Genomic DNA, 13,327 nt, shown 5'->3' on the forward strand with positions numbered 1-13,327 from the left:
CGGTGTGATAGGGCAATATGAATAACTGTGACGACAAAAGAGATAAATAATGCATCGGATGACAGTATCTGTCGTTGATGAGTTACATCTGCGCGTGCGCCTGGTATACGCTTCTTCTTGGCCCCGGGCGGCTTCGCTCTTACAAGGGTAGATGTTAATCTGCCAGTCGTAACTCCGAGCCAACAAACTTTAAATCCTGAGAAAATTATCCCTTAAAACTTTCAACTATATGTTATATATACGTTCTCGTCGAACAAGAAGTGATTTAAACCTACCAAGGTAGCTTTTCCTTTAAGATACAACGGTGCAGATGACGGAATATGTGCCAAGGAACAATAACTATCGAGCGTGTAAGGAAGATGCGATAAATTTTCTTCGGTTCTCTTGCTTTATATATATACTACCTATATACATAGGTGATGATGAAGAAACGAAGAGAGAGAGAGAGAAGATTCGTACGCTTGCACGGTTTTAACAAGGATAATTTGAAAAATGTCCAATTCAATTTTACCGATGACGTTGAGAAGGAGGAGGAAGGGGACGAGGATTTCTCGGGCTACCAATCTTCCCGCGTATTTTCGTCCGATGAAGCATTTTCGTTTGCTACGAGAGAGATACACCCCTTCCCCATCGAAGCCCTTTGCAGCGAACCGTTAGAGACAAATAGGTCGTGAGATAAATCATTTTGGTGACTTACGAGGAGAAGATTCTCCGCTCCTCATTCGTGGCCGAGCTAAAATTAGGGAATTCACGAAATCCTGTAAATTAAAGCAAGTTTTCGAGACTTCCGGCTCTGCCAGGAGCTATAATTCTATAGCGACGATGAAGAGAATCGTAATAGCGAGACAGGGCGAGCCAAGCCAAGGCGGATTATGTTCCTTCGGTGCAGGGTTAATGCTACGGAAATCGAAGAACGAGAGTGAGAAGGTTTCTGTGTATATTGCGAGGGAGGGGGAGAGGGAGAGAAAGATCATGGGGAAAGGAAATAGGTGATAGGGCACAGTTAGAAGTAAGAGGGTGGCAAATGCCGTCTCTATGCTTAGAACGATCTCGTTTCGCTGGCGAATTGCGCAAGATATATCGCAGGCCATCCTGCCCGCAGGAATAATCCTTGCGGCCTTCTCCTTGGGCGCAGGAATTGCGTAACATTAAACTCCGTCCACGAACTTGGCTTCGCCAGACAAACAATGAGCTGACAAATAACTTGCTTCGCTGCAGAACTTACCCCACAGCTCTCCATATATATATTCTATATACATTATACCGTCTATTTCATTAGTCTCCAAAGATTGCCCTGTGGCTCTCTCTCTCTCTCTCTCTCTCTCTCACTATCCATGCTGTCCATCGAGGACGCGGCTGGCACTCCAAAAGTCCTCTATACACACACACACACACACACACATATATATATAGAGAGATTACGTATTTTATTTTGCGCTACGCGAAAGCGATGCAAATATTTTCCACGATACTTTGCGCAAGTCCGCAGCTGCGAATCAAGAATTTTATGATATTTGTATAGGATGTGTGGATTGAAGAATACTGGCCAAAGTACGAAACTGAATTGGCTGATCCAGCTGGATTTTGGAGATAGGCCGTAGTCGGTAACGCCTGCGGGAAGCGCGTAAATTACGCGATAGAAAACTGTAGCAGCGAGGAAAGAGGCGCTAGAACAAGAATGGCGAGAGCAAGGAAGGAGTCTGCAAAGTATCGATGGGACCTGCTAGTATTCATAAATAGCAATATCTGTCAGTTATCAAAGAGAAACACGATCCCTTAACGAGCCATCAGCCTCCAAGGCCACATGGGGTCCGATAATCCTAGAAGGGTTACCCCGATCCTTTTTTCTCCCTTCCAAAATCATTCGTAAAAATTTAAATCCTTGCTCTCCCTCGTGCTTTATCCATTTCGGGCGACTCGATTGAAAATTATCCTCGTTCGTTTACATGTACAGCAGTTGTCGAAAACAACTCGTGTCTTGGGTTACGTCGCTGAGGAAGAAGGAGGGAATTGGAGGCTCCGTTTAAGACGGGAAGCGAGGGCTGGATATCTGGACAGAGAAATGCCAGTGGAAAGACGTAAGCCGTAAAAGCGACAGGATGTTAATTAGAACGTCGTGGTGCCTCGTAGACGTGGCAGCAGCCCTAACAGGAGAGGCTTAGTGACTCGACTTGATTCTGAGGTTTTAGACCAGGTTTGAATTAGGGGTGGCTCGCCGAAGCTCCACTCTAGCTGCTGAGCCGAACCAAATCCCGCAGGAAGTTAGCAAGGATTACCAAGCGCATCCATCACTCGTTTCTTTCCGAATGGCAGAAGCGGCAGAAACAACAAGAACCGAGGGCCGTCATCGGAGAGTCTTGGGCAATATCATTATCGCGACAGTCTTTTTGCCAAACCCTTTCTTTCTTTCGCTATAACTATATATATCTTAAATTAATCATCGTTCATTCAACTATAGCCAAGCAGTCCTGTAATATAGTTTTCAAGCACTGGGTTGAGCACTGTGTACCAGCTATATAGCATGGTACTCGGTCCGAATTGAAATAACAATGGAAGAACCTCGAGTGGCGATAAAATGAATATTACATCGGAGCGTTTGAAAAGTTTGGACATTTGCAGAATCGAAATTAGAATTTCTGCAGCGACGTCCGGATGTTGGCGGTGTGAAATAACGCGAGAGCAAAACCGGAATAGCGTTCGGGGGATGGGTGGTAGATAAGTGTTGGAAGGAGGGAAGGGGGTGGGGGTGGTTTAACACCGTTCGTCTGGCGGCAGCGAGGCTCCATTGAAAAGGGCGAGCAAACGTTAAAGCTTTTGCTTCGAATGTACGAAAGCGGCGGTTGGGCTCTCCGTGCTGGTCGTCGATGCAGGGCTAATTGTTTCGTTGTGAAATTGCGACAGCATTGAAAAGCCCCGTATACCCTATCGAATGGTGGAACGAGAGCTTTGGGGATTGGAATTCGGCAAAGGTCGTACGGAGCAGCTTTTAAAAAGGCATTAAACTCGATCGTAGGGGCTCGCGATCTCGGAATAATATCGTCTAATTAAAGCGAAGCCTGTGGCGGACGAGCATCAGTCAGACTTAACGCTGCGATCTGTCATGCAACGCCTCGAAAAATCCTGCCACGGAAAATCTCAACCCTTTTACCCACGGTCACGTGACTAGACAGCTACTCTACAGGCATAGACTTGGACTTGGACGACATTGCCACGTGACCCAGCCCACCATGTTTTAGATACGCGTGTCAAATCCCTCGGCGAATTTTACATCACCCTAGCTACATCACCTCCCATTACCCCCTTTTTCTCTCTCGTCTCCCTTTATCCAACTTATTCCACCATGCACCAGTCGCTATCATCGTCAAACTCGACTCTGCAGTACTTTATCCTCTTTCTCCTTCTCGTTTCTTCGACTTTTCGTCGCTTTGTTTTTTAATCGCGCCAATTCACCCTCTCTGTCTCTCTCTCTCACTCCCTGCCAATGACAGATTCCGTGGCTTCGACCAAAAAAGGTAGGAAATGCGAGGGAAAGTCGTACGCTCTAGGTTTGTTAATAAAGCCTGCTAATTTGCCTCAGTCTCCATTCCACCTTTTTCGCTCCTGTTGACATTCGTTTTGACGCATTTCTCAAAGAGTTTATAATAGTATTAATTATAGCTGGATAAAAACACACAGATTAATGGCAGTCTGAATTAGTCGTGGTAATTAATAAGAAAAATATATATATATATATATATATATATAGAGAGAGAGGGAGATTGATATATTTTGGACCAATCATTCGGAGAAAAATTGATGAAGGTGGGTGGGCTGTAATGGTGGTGGTCGGTGACTCCTGGCAAAAGTTGGAGTCGTGAACAATGCTATCGGAGGGTTTACGAGATACGAAGAAAGAAAGCCGAGTGAGCAGAAGGAATGGATGGAGGGGGAGTGGCGGAGGGATGCAGGAGTCTAGCGGTCTCCGCTAATTCTTTTTCTAAGTTTCTTTTTGCTCTTTTTCAGGGTGACGTCACGTTGTCCAGTCGGCGTTCGGAATTGCGGAAGACGACCACGTTAATGGCCTCGTAAAAGTTAACGACAATGTTCGCCTCCGATTTTCCACTATGCTTTCTTGCCGACGGCCAACCAAAAGCTTCGCGTCTCGGCGTCTCAAATTATTGGCGTGGACGTGGAATTAATTTCCGCCCTCGCTTCAGACGATTGAATTTCCACGTTCTCTTCTTTCCTACCGCATAATACTATATACGCTCATCCTACCTATACGGATTAGAAAAACTTACCTCGTATGTTTTCACGCTATACTTTTTACGACTCTCCGCCATTTTTTACTGCCACGCGTAAAATTATTTCTTCCAAATTCACGTGCTGTACGCTTGTATAACATGTATAGCATGGTACCCGTGCTTGGAGCAAATATCGTTATACACACTTTCACTTTAATACTTACATATATATATATATATATATAAGAATCGGTGAGAAAATCCATGGAGGAAACGAGTTTGAAAGAGAGGATACATCTCCGCGTAGGAGAAATCAACGTTAATTGGTAGGTCGCTTAGCATATTTCTGCTTCTAATCACAGACACCAGTCGGTGAGTAAGGGTGGTTTAAAGCCTTCAGCGATTCCTCGGCCTCTCTATCTCGTCTCTCGTCTCGCACACAAGCACAGCATACACATGCACGGACTGCACGTATACATGCAGAGCCTCTTCGCTACACCCTTTCCTTCTCGCTCCCTCGAGCTTGTCGCGCTCTCCACCCCGTGCACCGAGATAGGGCTTAGGGGTGAGACCAATCTGCTTACAACCCCCTTAGCTGGAATAATTAACCCGGGGGGGTGGGTTCGAACGACTTTTTGCCCGTGTCATTTATTGCGGGAGCACCTTGTTCGTTAACTTCGTATTTAAATCTCAATAGATCCCTAGACCTGCGGGAACAGGTAATACGCGCAAATTATTCACGGCTGATCGATCATTCGCATACACTGACACGTTTTTTATCCTTGCGAAAATCCGATGGAGGCATGACTGAGAAAATCTATAAAAATCCTTTAGGCGGCAGTCCCCCCCCCCTCCCCCTGTTTTCCAAGCTAGAAAAATCTCGTCGAGTATTCCGTCCGAGAGGAAAGCTCCGTGCAGCCACGCTGGAAACATTTATTAGCACCGCAACGCGGCTTTCATGCATAAAAGTGTATTTGCATGCGAGCGGGGCCGGGGCGCGGCTTTCATTTGCCTAAGCCGTCGAGATCCGAAACAGGATTCGACGAGGTTGATTTCGTGCAACGAACAACGAACCGAGAGTCCCGCGGACGCGCAATCCCCTCCCCCTCCTCGCCTATCTAGCCGTGCCACGGGATTAATGCTTCTTTTGAATATTTCATTAATGGAAACGGCCCGACGACTTTTCTTCTTCTCTTTTTTTGTTGTTTTTTTTTTCGTTTTTCCGGTCCCTCCATCCCTTATCGAAGCGCTCGCGTTTAATCGTTGCGCCGCGATATCTCGTTTCTGGCACGCGTCTGCTCGTGGGGGGGAGGCTCCGAACCACTCATTATTAAGGGCGTTGCGAGCAATTATTTCGATTTGTCAAGCGACAGGATTATCACGCGACATCGCTCAAACGCTACTTTTAATAACGCGCCCCGTTGACTCTCGCAATATTTCGCGAATCTCCCCTCCACCCTCGACCGTAGCAGCAATCTATGCTGCAGGAATTCCTCTAATCTTCGGTGCGATATTAATTAATGCGACGCGATGCGAGCGCTCGTCAAGCATGCGCGCGTCCCTACGTTTGACCCTTCGGATTGATAAGACCTCCTGTATATACCATCGATCTCGGCTTCAGTCCTTATTATATATATATATATATATATATAGAGGATGAAAGCACCGTCAAGGTATAGAATTTCAAGGAGAAAGAAGAATGATTGAATTATGTAGCGAAAAGTTCTTGTTTGGTTAATTATCTTCTTAACGCTGGCTGGAGTGCAGTGGCCTTTTCCACGGAGTTGACTCTGTCGGGAAAAGTTTGGTGAAAAGCGATAAAGAGGGAGAGAGCTATGAAAAGAGGAGGAAAAAAAGATGGTGAAACGCCCTTAGTAACGATCGTTAACTGTTGTTCGCGATGACCTCGAGCCATTTGCGCTTTACCCGTCGTAGTCCTGTACGCTGACTGACTAAGTACAATCGTTTTTAGACCATACTGTATAAACCCCACGGGCAGAAGGGGTTAGGGAAGATCATTATCAGAGGCTTAACCACGCGAGAATTTTTAATCAGAGGGTGCGCACCCCTTAGGGTAATACCGTTGCTGCCCATAAACGGACAACAATTGTCAGGCCGCTGTATTTAATTTGAGATATCGCGAGGGCCGCTCGGAGGACAATATATTTCCTCGGAAGCCTCTAGAGTAGGTGCCACCCCGTAGGATTGCTTCGTACGATCCAGTCATCGAAACCATGTGGTGACATTAGAAGTGCAATACCCTCCTCACCTTTTGCTTTCTATGAATTTTTTTTATAGCCCGAGCTAAACACCCTGCCGCACACTCGCTATCCCCCGGATTCATCAACGATTTTTGTCAAGTGAATCTGCTACCCGACCAATCACTTGTTGTACAGTATTATCCGTTCAACTGTTATATGTATATAGTATATCTACATCGGACAACGCGTTAATAAATTGATAGCCGGTTATACAAATGGTAAAGAGGCATCGATGCTTCTAGCATTTGGTAAATACCGTAAGCAGAGCAAAGGAACTCGTGTCCGTTTGGTACAACAACATCCTAAACATCCTTGTATAATCCTTGACCATCGTCAAGTTTTGGTTTTAGAGCTGTCAGCAATAGAGTACACACACACACACACACACACACACACACATATATATATATATATATGTAGAGTTAGTAGCAACCCCCAGGAGGGTAATAAAGCAAACGAAGCATGGTTAGTGCGGGCTCTCGGGAAAGCACTGATTAGCATCATCTTAAGGTCGCACATTCCACAGCGAAGAGTGTGCTTTCGCGTCCTTCGTCCTACGTCCCTTTGGCATTCGTATGCAAAACTGACCAGACGTTGCTCTGCCCACCGATTTACATAACGTCAGATTGACCGTGATTTCATTTAAGCAAGAGGAGAGCAGTCGATAAGTCTGCTAGCTGTCGGGGGAAATTCCTTGCCAATGTCGAGGAAGATTCATGCAAATTACTGTTTCTTGGATTTCTGCCCTGAAAGCGTCTCGCGATCGATTACCAATTCTCCTTTGGTCTCTCCCTCTGGTCTCCTCCTCCTCCTACTCCTTCAATAGACCGCTCTAGTTTCATTCATTGATTCGATTTCACGAGACTGAAAATTAACTCATCCTTCCCTTTCAGCGATCCACCCTATTTACCGCAATGCTAATTTACACGCGTCTACCTACCACTTATTACCGGCGTGCAAAAACATTTACTCGCATCTGGTTGCGTTGCTTCTCGTCGCGAAATATTTTTACTGTCATCCCTCATTGTATAGTAACAGCTGTTGCCATATCACAATAAATAATATATTACGTTACACTCTGGTGTGTGTCTCTGGATGACTGCTCGTGCTTTTCGGTTCGATAAAAGAGAGAGAGAGAGAGTCATTAAACATAGGAATGACTGGAATACTTAGGTTAATACGCTTACATTTCGCTGGCGAAATCAGAGAGCCGTGAAACATGGTATTAGTGGATACACCAATCCCTGATGGTAACAAATGATAGGAGCCTTAATGGTTCCGACGCGTTGCTATATCTATATAGACTTACGTGTGTACGTGACCATCTCTCGCAGTGACGGCAGCCGCCTCGCTCGCTCTTCCCCTGATTGATTGCTTTTGTCACTTAGCCACCGTGAAGGCTTTGCCACGATTGTAACTTTTAATTACAGCTATGATTATCTTTTGCATTTACCAGCTTTCCTATATATAGTACGTGGTATGATGTTCGCATGGTGGACCACTACGCGTATACCAGGCGGAATGGGAGCCATGATTGAAAATAGGGAAAGGGGAAAGTATCGCGTCAGCACCAAATTTAAAGTCTTATTCCCCACGGAGACTCCGCCATTGTATCGAGTTATATCCATGGACGAACTTCTGTACAGGGTGGTGTACAGCCGTAAATGAAAGAGAAGATTGAAAATTGAAGATTATTATACTACTTGGGATTATTAAAGTTTAAACTTTGCTCTATCATTGTCCCTCCTATACGGAAACCTAACGTAAGAGAAGTGTGTATTATTTTATTGAATTTAGTTTCCCACGTATACAATTGCAATAATCGCAAAAAGTTGGTTCGTAGTTTGATTAATAGCAATAATTACATGTCATTATAATGAAGATGTTGGTTTTCCGTGGTCTTGATTGACATTCGCCATATATTGGACGTATAATAATCCATTGTGTAATGGAGGAACGTTCTGATATGTGGGAGAACACTGTGTATAGCATCAATGTAGCGTAGATAGACGCGCAGAGAGCAGGGTGAACGGGATACGGGCTACTAAGGCCCTTTCCCCCCATAATGACCGCTGCAATCCTGCCTCCACACACAATCCCATAATTAAATCCGTTAATCAAGGCTTACGGCTCCTACTGACCCTATCAACTTGGTTTATTGTGATCTGCGTAATCTATGCTAAATTAAGACGGACCATAGTCGCGAAATCACAGGTCTCGTTTCTGTAACGCTCGCATCGCTCTCGTGGATGTTCCTACGCCACGTCCCGTACACGCCGTCGAGATATGATTTATCCGACTAGTTTCCCGGAACGATCCTCTTTCAATATACGTAACAAAGGAACGTGCTCGTCCAGAAATAAGCTAATAAAGCGAACGATGCTGCGATAATATCATATATATCCACGATGTGTTCCGGCTATGTTAAACTCTAATTATATATACGAAACAAATAATATGATGATACAAAATTTCTAATTAATCCTCCCGCCCTCTCTCTCTCTCTCTCTCTATACAGCATAAGTTTTCAAGAACGTATAACGAGTTGGTTATATTCAACGGCAGAAGCGTCGCGGAGTGTACGAAATGGCTTCATCTTCCGGGCTTAGAATTAATTGTCGAGCTTATCTCTCCGCCAGGTTCCCTCGGAGTCGCGTTTTATTGCTCGAAACGTAAAAGACGCGACAGAGTTTTAACATCGATCGCGAAAAGGCCGTGCGCTTCCGTTGACTTCCTTGTTCCTCGTTGGCCGCGCGTGTACTTGTGCGACGTGGAAAATACGAGAGAGAGAGAGAGAGAATACGGGACGCATCTTCAGGATGCTCGAGTCTTCGGTGAGCCGGCTGCTCGCGTCTTCCTCCTCTTCGTCGTCTTTCCACAATTTCGTTGGCTTTGAAATGACAGGAGTCAAGTATAAGGAAATACGGAGAACGCGCTTCGAGTGTAATTGGCACTGGAGTATACTCGTCTTGGTTCATTAGAGAAAATATCTTCCCCATTGTCGAGGGGCTTACGTTGCTTTGCCGTTCTCTCACGGCCTCCGCTTCGTTATTCCTTCTTCATCGTACGCTCATTCTATCGGAACAGCTGAGAACATCTCTCTCGCTCGCTTTATATCTCCCAGAGACAGAATTATTTTTCTTTCGAGTGGATACGGTCACTCGATGTAGCCCCAAAGTCCTGGCTCGACCCTCTCTATCCTCCCCTCCCCTTTGGTTACGTTACACGGCTTATTGCCAGACGCGAAAACGTGGAAAAGCTTGTGACAGTCTAATCTTCTCGAGTATCTCGAAGAATAGAGGCTGATTCTCGAGTGATCTCGAAGGGAATTGACCCGAAGGAGATGTTCCTCCTGGCTACCAACCACCATATTTCGCGTTCCTCCGGACAGTCACGGTCTCTCTCATCGCTTTTCAACTTTTCCTTTCTTCTTTCAATCGCAAAAGAATCCTGATTGTTCTTCGTCTCTGTCTCTCGTCAAAATATGGGAGCACACTGCGTGGCATATATACAGTACGCCCTTATCCTATGTCCTCAGGGTGGGTCAAACCTGAAATAATCATCAGATTTTTGTCTACAAAGTTATGTCAATTGTGTATTTTGGCCTCTCCTCGCACTTGTCCTTTATATATACCTCTATATACATTATATATAGCGCAGAGTGTATTGCACTTGTAATAAACAAGGTGTAAAGCGAAATATGCTGGCAGCTAAAACGACGTTTGGCTGCTGAAGCATCGCAAACGCGCCATCAGGAGTTCCTTTCATAGAGATGTAAAGCAGCTTTTGAACGGTCATCGTGTTTCGGCAACAACGGATTAACCGCAAAGCGTTTTCATGCGGTAGTTCCTTTCTTACTTTGGATTTCTTTTACAAAGGAGGCGGAGAGAGAGAGAGAGAGAGAGAGAGAAGAGTTGGAGAGGAGTGTGTGCACGATGAGTCGTACGATGAAGCACGTGTAGTCGTGCCTGTCGAGAGAGAGAGAGAGAGAATAAAGAGAGTAGATCGCGCAGCGTGCTTTTCAAGAGAAGCTCTCTTTGAACCCTCCACTCCCTGTACCGAGCAAAATATACGGGCTCGCTTTTGTGAGCGAGTGGTGTGTATGATCTTAGAAAGAGGTCTCGATCTTCCGCATACCTGCATACTTGAGATTTGCGAAAGCACCTGTTGAAAGCCACAAGTTTTTAGCAATTACATCCCCCTCCCCGATCGGGACCGATATAGTCTCTCGAATTTGCAGCCTGCAATCAGCACTAATGCATTCCTCCAATTTCGATCATTCACGAATTTAATCGACCACAGGCTCCATCGCTCTTTCCTTATTTTCCTCTAGCTTTACGAGCCGCGTGCGTTGAAGTATCCCGTTAAGAGCCGCGCATTGCTTTTATCTAGTTTGATTATTTTTAAATGAAAAAAGCCCACCTGCTACGAGATCTTCCCACGTGACCTGAAATAGCCAAGTGCGACGAAAGCGTGGCCTCTTGACAGACGAGAGACAAAAAAAAAACAGTGGCTATGCGTAAGGTGGTGCCTAGGCCGAGTTTGTAAATATAGCATATCTCTTTTAGCATGTCGAAGCGAGAGAGCTGTTGAACGAGGACGGAAAGCTTCTCCCGCATCGAGAAAAACATATAGTTATACTTATCTCGTCAGATTATGACTGCTCTTGATGGAGCACCTACTTTTTCTCCGCGGAGAACAGGGCACGCATCAGGACTGAGTGGAGGATGTATTAGAAATAGGTTTTCCAAACAATCATCCGGCTTAAGAGCGATTCGTCTGGATAACTTTTATCTCGCAATTTGGCAAGATTGCGGCGCACATCGAGAGGCTGGTATATAGATGAAGAAAAAAAGCACGTTAGGCCGGACCATCGGAGATCGATCGCGAGTCACCTTTGAAACAAGCGTAAACTTGAAAATGACTGAAACGGATGACGTTGCGGATCGTTCGAGGGCTGCCTGTGTATAAATCAAATCGCACTCGGCAGAAGAGCGGAGAATCCGTGGCGGAAAAAGGTTGACAAGCCAACGGGACATCAGTGAGAGAGGTCTGGAGGGATGATGTATGGTGGTGGCGTGTTAAAAAGAGGGAGGGAGAAAAAAAAAGTTATCCCCAAAAATTCTGATATAGATTTTATTGCGGGTAAAGGCTGTTACGTACGTGCCGTGCCGGCTCATTACCCATTTCGCAGTGGACAGCACTCTCTCTCTCTCTCTCTCTCTCTCTCTGCTCGCTGCTGCTGGCTTTTGCTTCCAGTAAAAATCACCATCCCTCACCGACCATGTGCCAGTACACCCCTTCTCCTCTCCCCAACCACCCTCCCTCTATGCTCAGCCGACCGCTCGAATTATAAAACCATAACAAACTCCCACCCACCTCGTTTGGATGTTTCCGCTCTTTCCGTTCGCCTATATATTTGCGTGCATGTGCATGCTCGCGTAAGTTCCTACGACCAACGAGATTCGGAAAAATTACCACCGCACCCCGACAATAATTCTTCCGAAAAGATAACTAGTTTTACAGCGAGCGCAGAGAAATCTCCTAATAACTCTTCCTCGTTTCTCGAATTTTCCTAATCTCGCCATTTTTCATTCCCTTCTGCATATTTGTCCATTTTGGTTATTGTGCCTGTTTTTCTTTTTACTTTTGAACGAGTGCCAATTGTTGGCCGAAATCTGCGGGATAATCATCCAAACCAGGACCACCGGTATAATCTACCTGTTTGCCACCATTCGGTGACTTATGGCTGTGATAAGAAAAAACCCTCCGGTTGGGACTTGAGATATAGCATATAGTATAACTTATTGTGTACGAGAGCATACTGATACTTATACAGCTATACATATAGTCTCTCCAACACCGATGAAGGGGCATCTGGTTACCGTCCCTTCGATTTTCGCGCTCAAGTATATCAATGGCTCGAGATGGGAATATATATATACACATACCTATATGCGATGCTCGCTCGATCGTCTCCCGAGTTTCAAGAAAATCATAGTTTTCCTCTGGAAATCGTCAGGGGATTATCGAGAGCTACAAGGGACACGAATCTACGCGTCATTGGAATATTCGGGAATTTTAACGAGGATTCAAAAGAGAGAATGAGAAGGTTCTTTGGATTGTTACGTTGACAAGCGGTAACAGTATAGATCGTGGTGCCGGTCGAATCGGATTTTTCAGCCGAGGCACAATGTCGAAAGAGGTGGGCCGGAGGGCATCAATAGCTTTCCGGAATTTAACGTCCATTTAATTGTTGGTCGCGAGACGATTTTTCAGGCGCACAAAAGATTGCGCGGAGTGAAGAATAGCTGCCTTAACTAACTATAGACTGCTCGCTCGTACGACGATATAATCTCTATCCCAACACGCGTAGCTAGTGTGTTCTTTACCGCTAAGTACACATTGAAGGACGTCGGTGGGTCTCGTGTGACAGGACGGGGCGTATATGGGATATGGAAGAGAGCTGCAGAAGCAGGCCAGACAGCGCAGCGACTGTCGAGTGCCGATGGTATAATATGGTATAAGTAGCGTATAGCTCTGGGGTAGCATCTCCGTGTAGTGGCCGGGCGCTCCAACTCCGACTCTCTCAAACCGTGTGTGTGTGGGTGCGTCACTTTATAGATTCGACATAGTGTAAGCGCGAGTGGATCAACGAGGGGGACTCGCGAGACGGCAAGCACCGATCTTTATGAGTCACTCTGTTGTTCGGATCGGATAAAAATACCGGTTCGCTTGTACAAACAGCCCCCTTGTTCCCCTCCTTTAACTTCAGAGAACTCGTCTCTTTACTTTATTCCTTCAATCTCTATAATCTTCGAAGATTCCAACAGGTTCGCACGC

Source organism: Prorops nasuta, unplaced genomic scaffold, assembly GCF_024137725.1.
Source record: "Prorops nasuta isolate Cenicafe-Biocafe unplaced genomic scaffold, Cenicafe_Pnas_1.2 PNAS00014, whole genome shotgun sequence".
Lineage (NCBI taxonomy): Eukaryota > Metazoa > Arthropoda > Insecta > Hymenoptera > Bethylidae > Prorops > Prorops nasuta.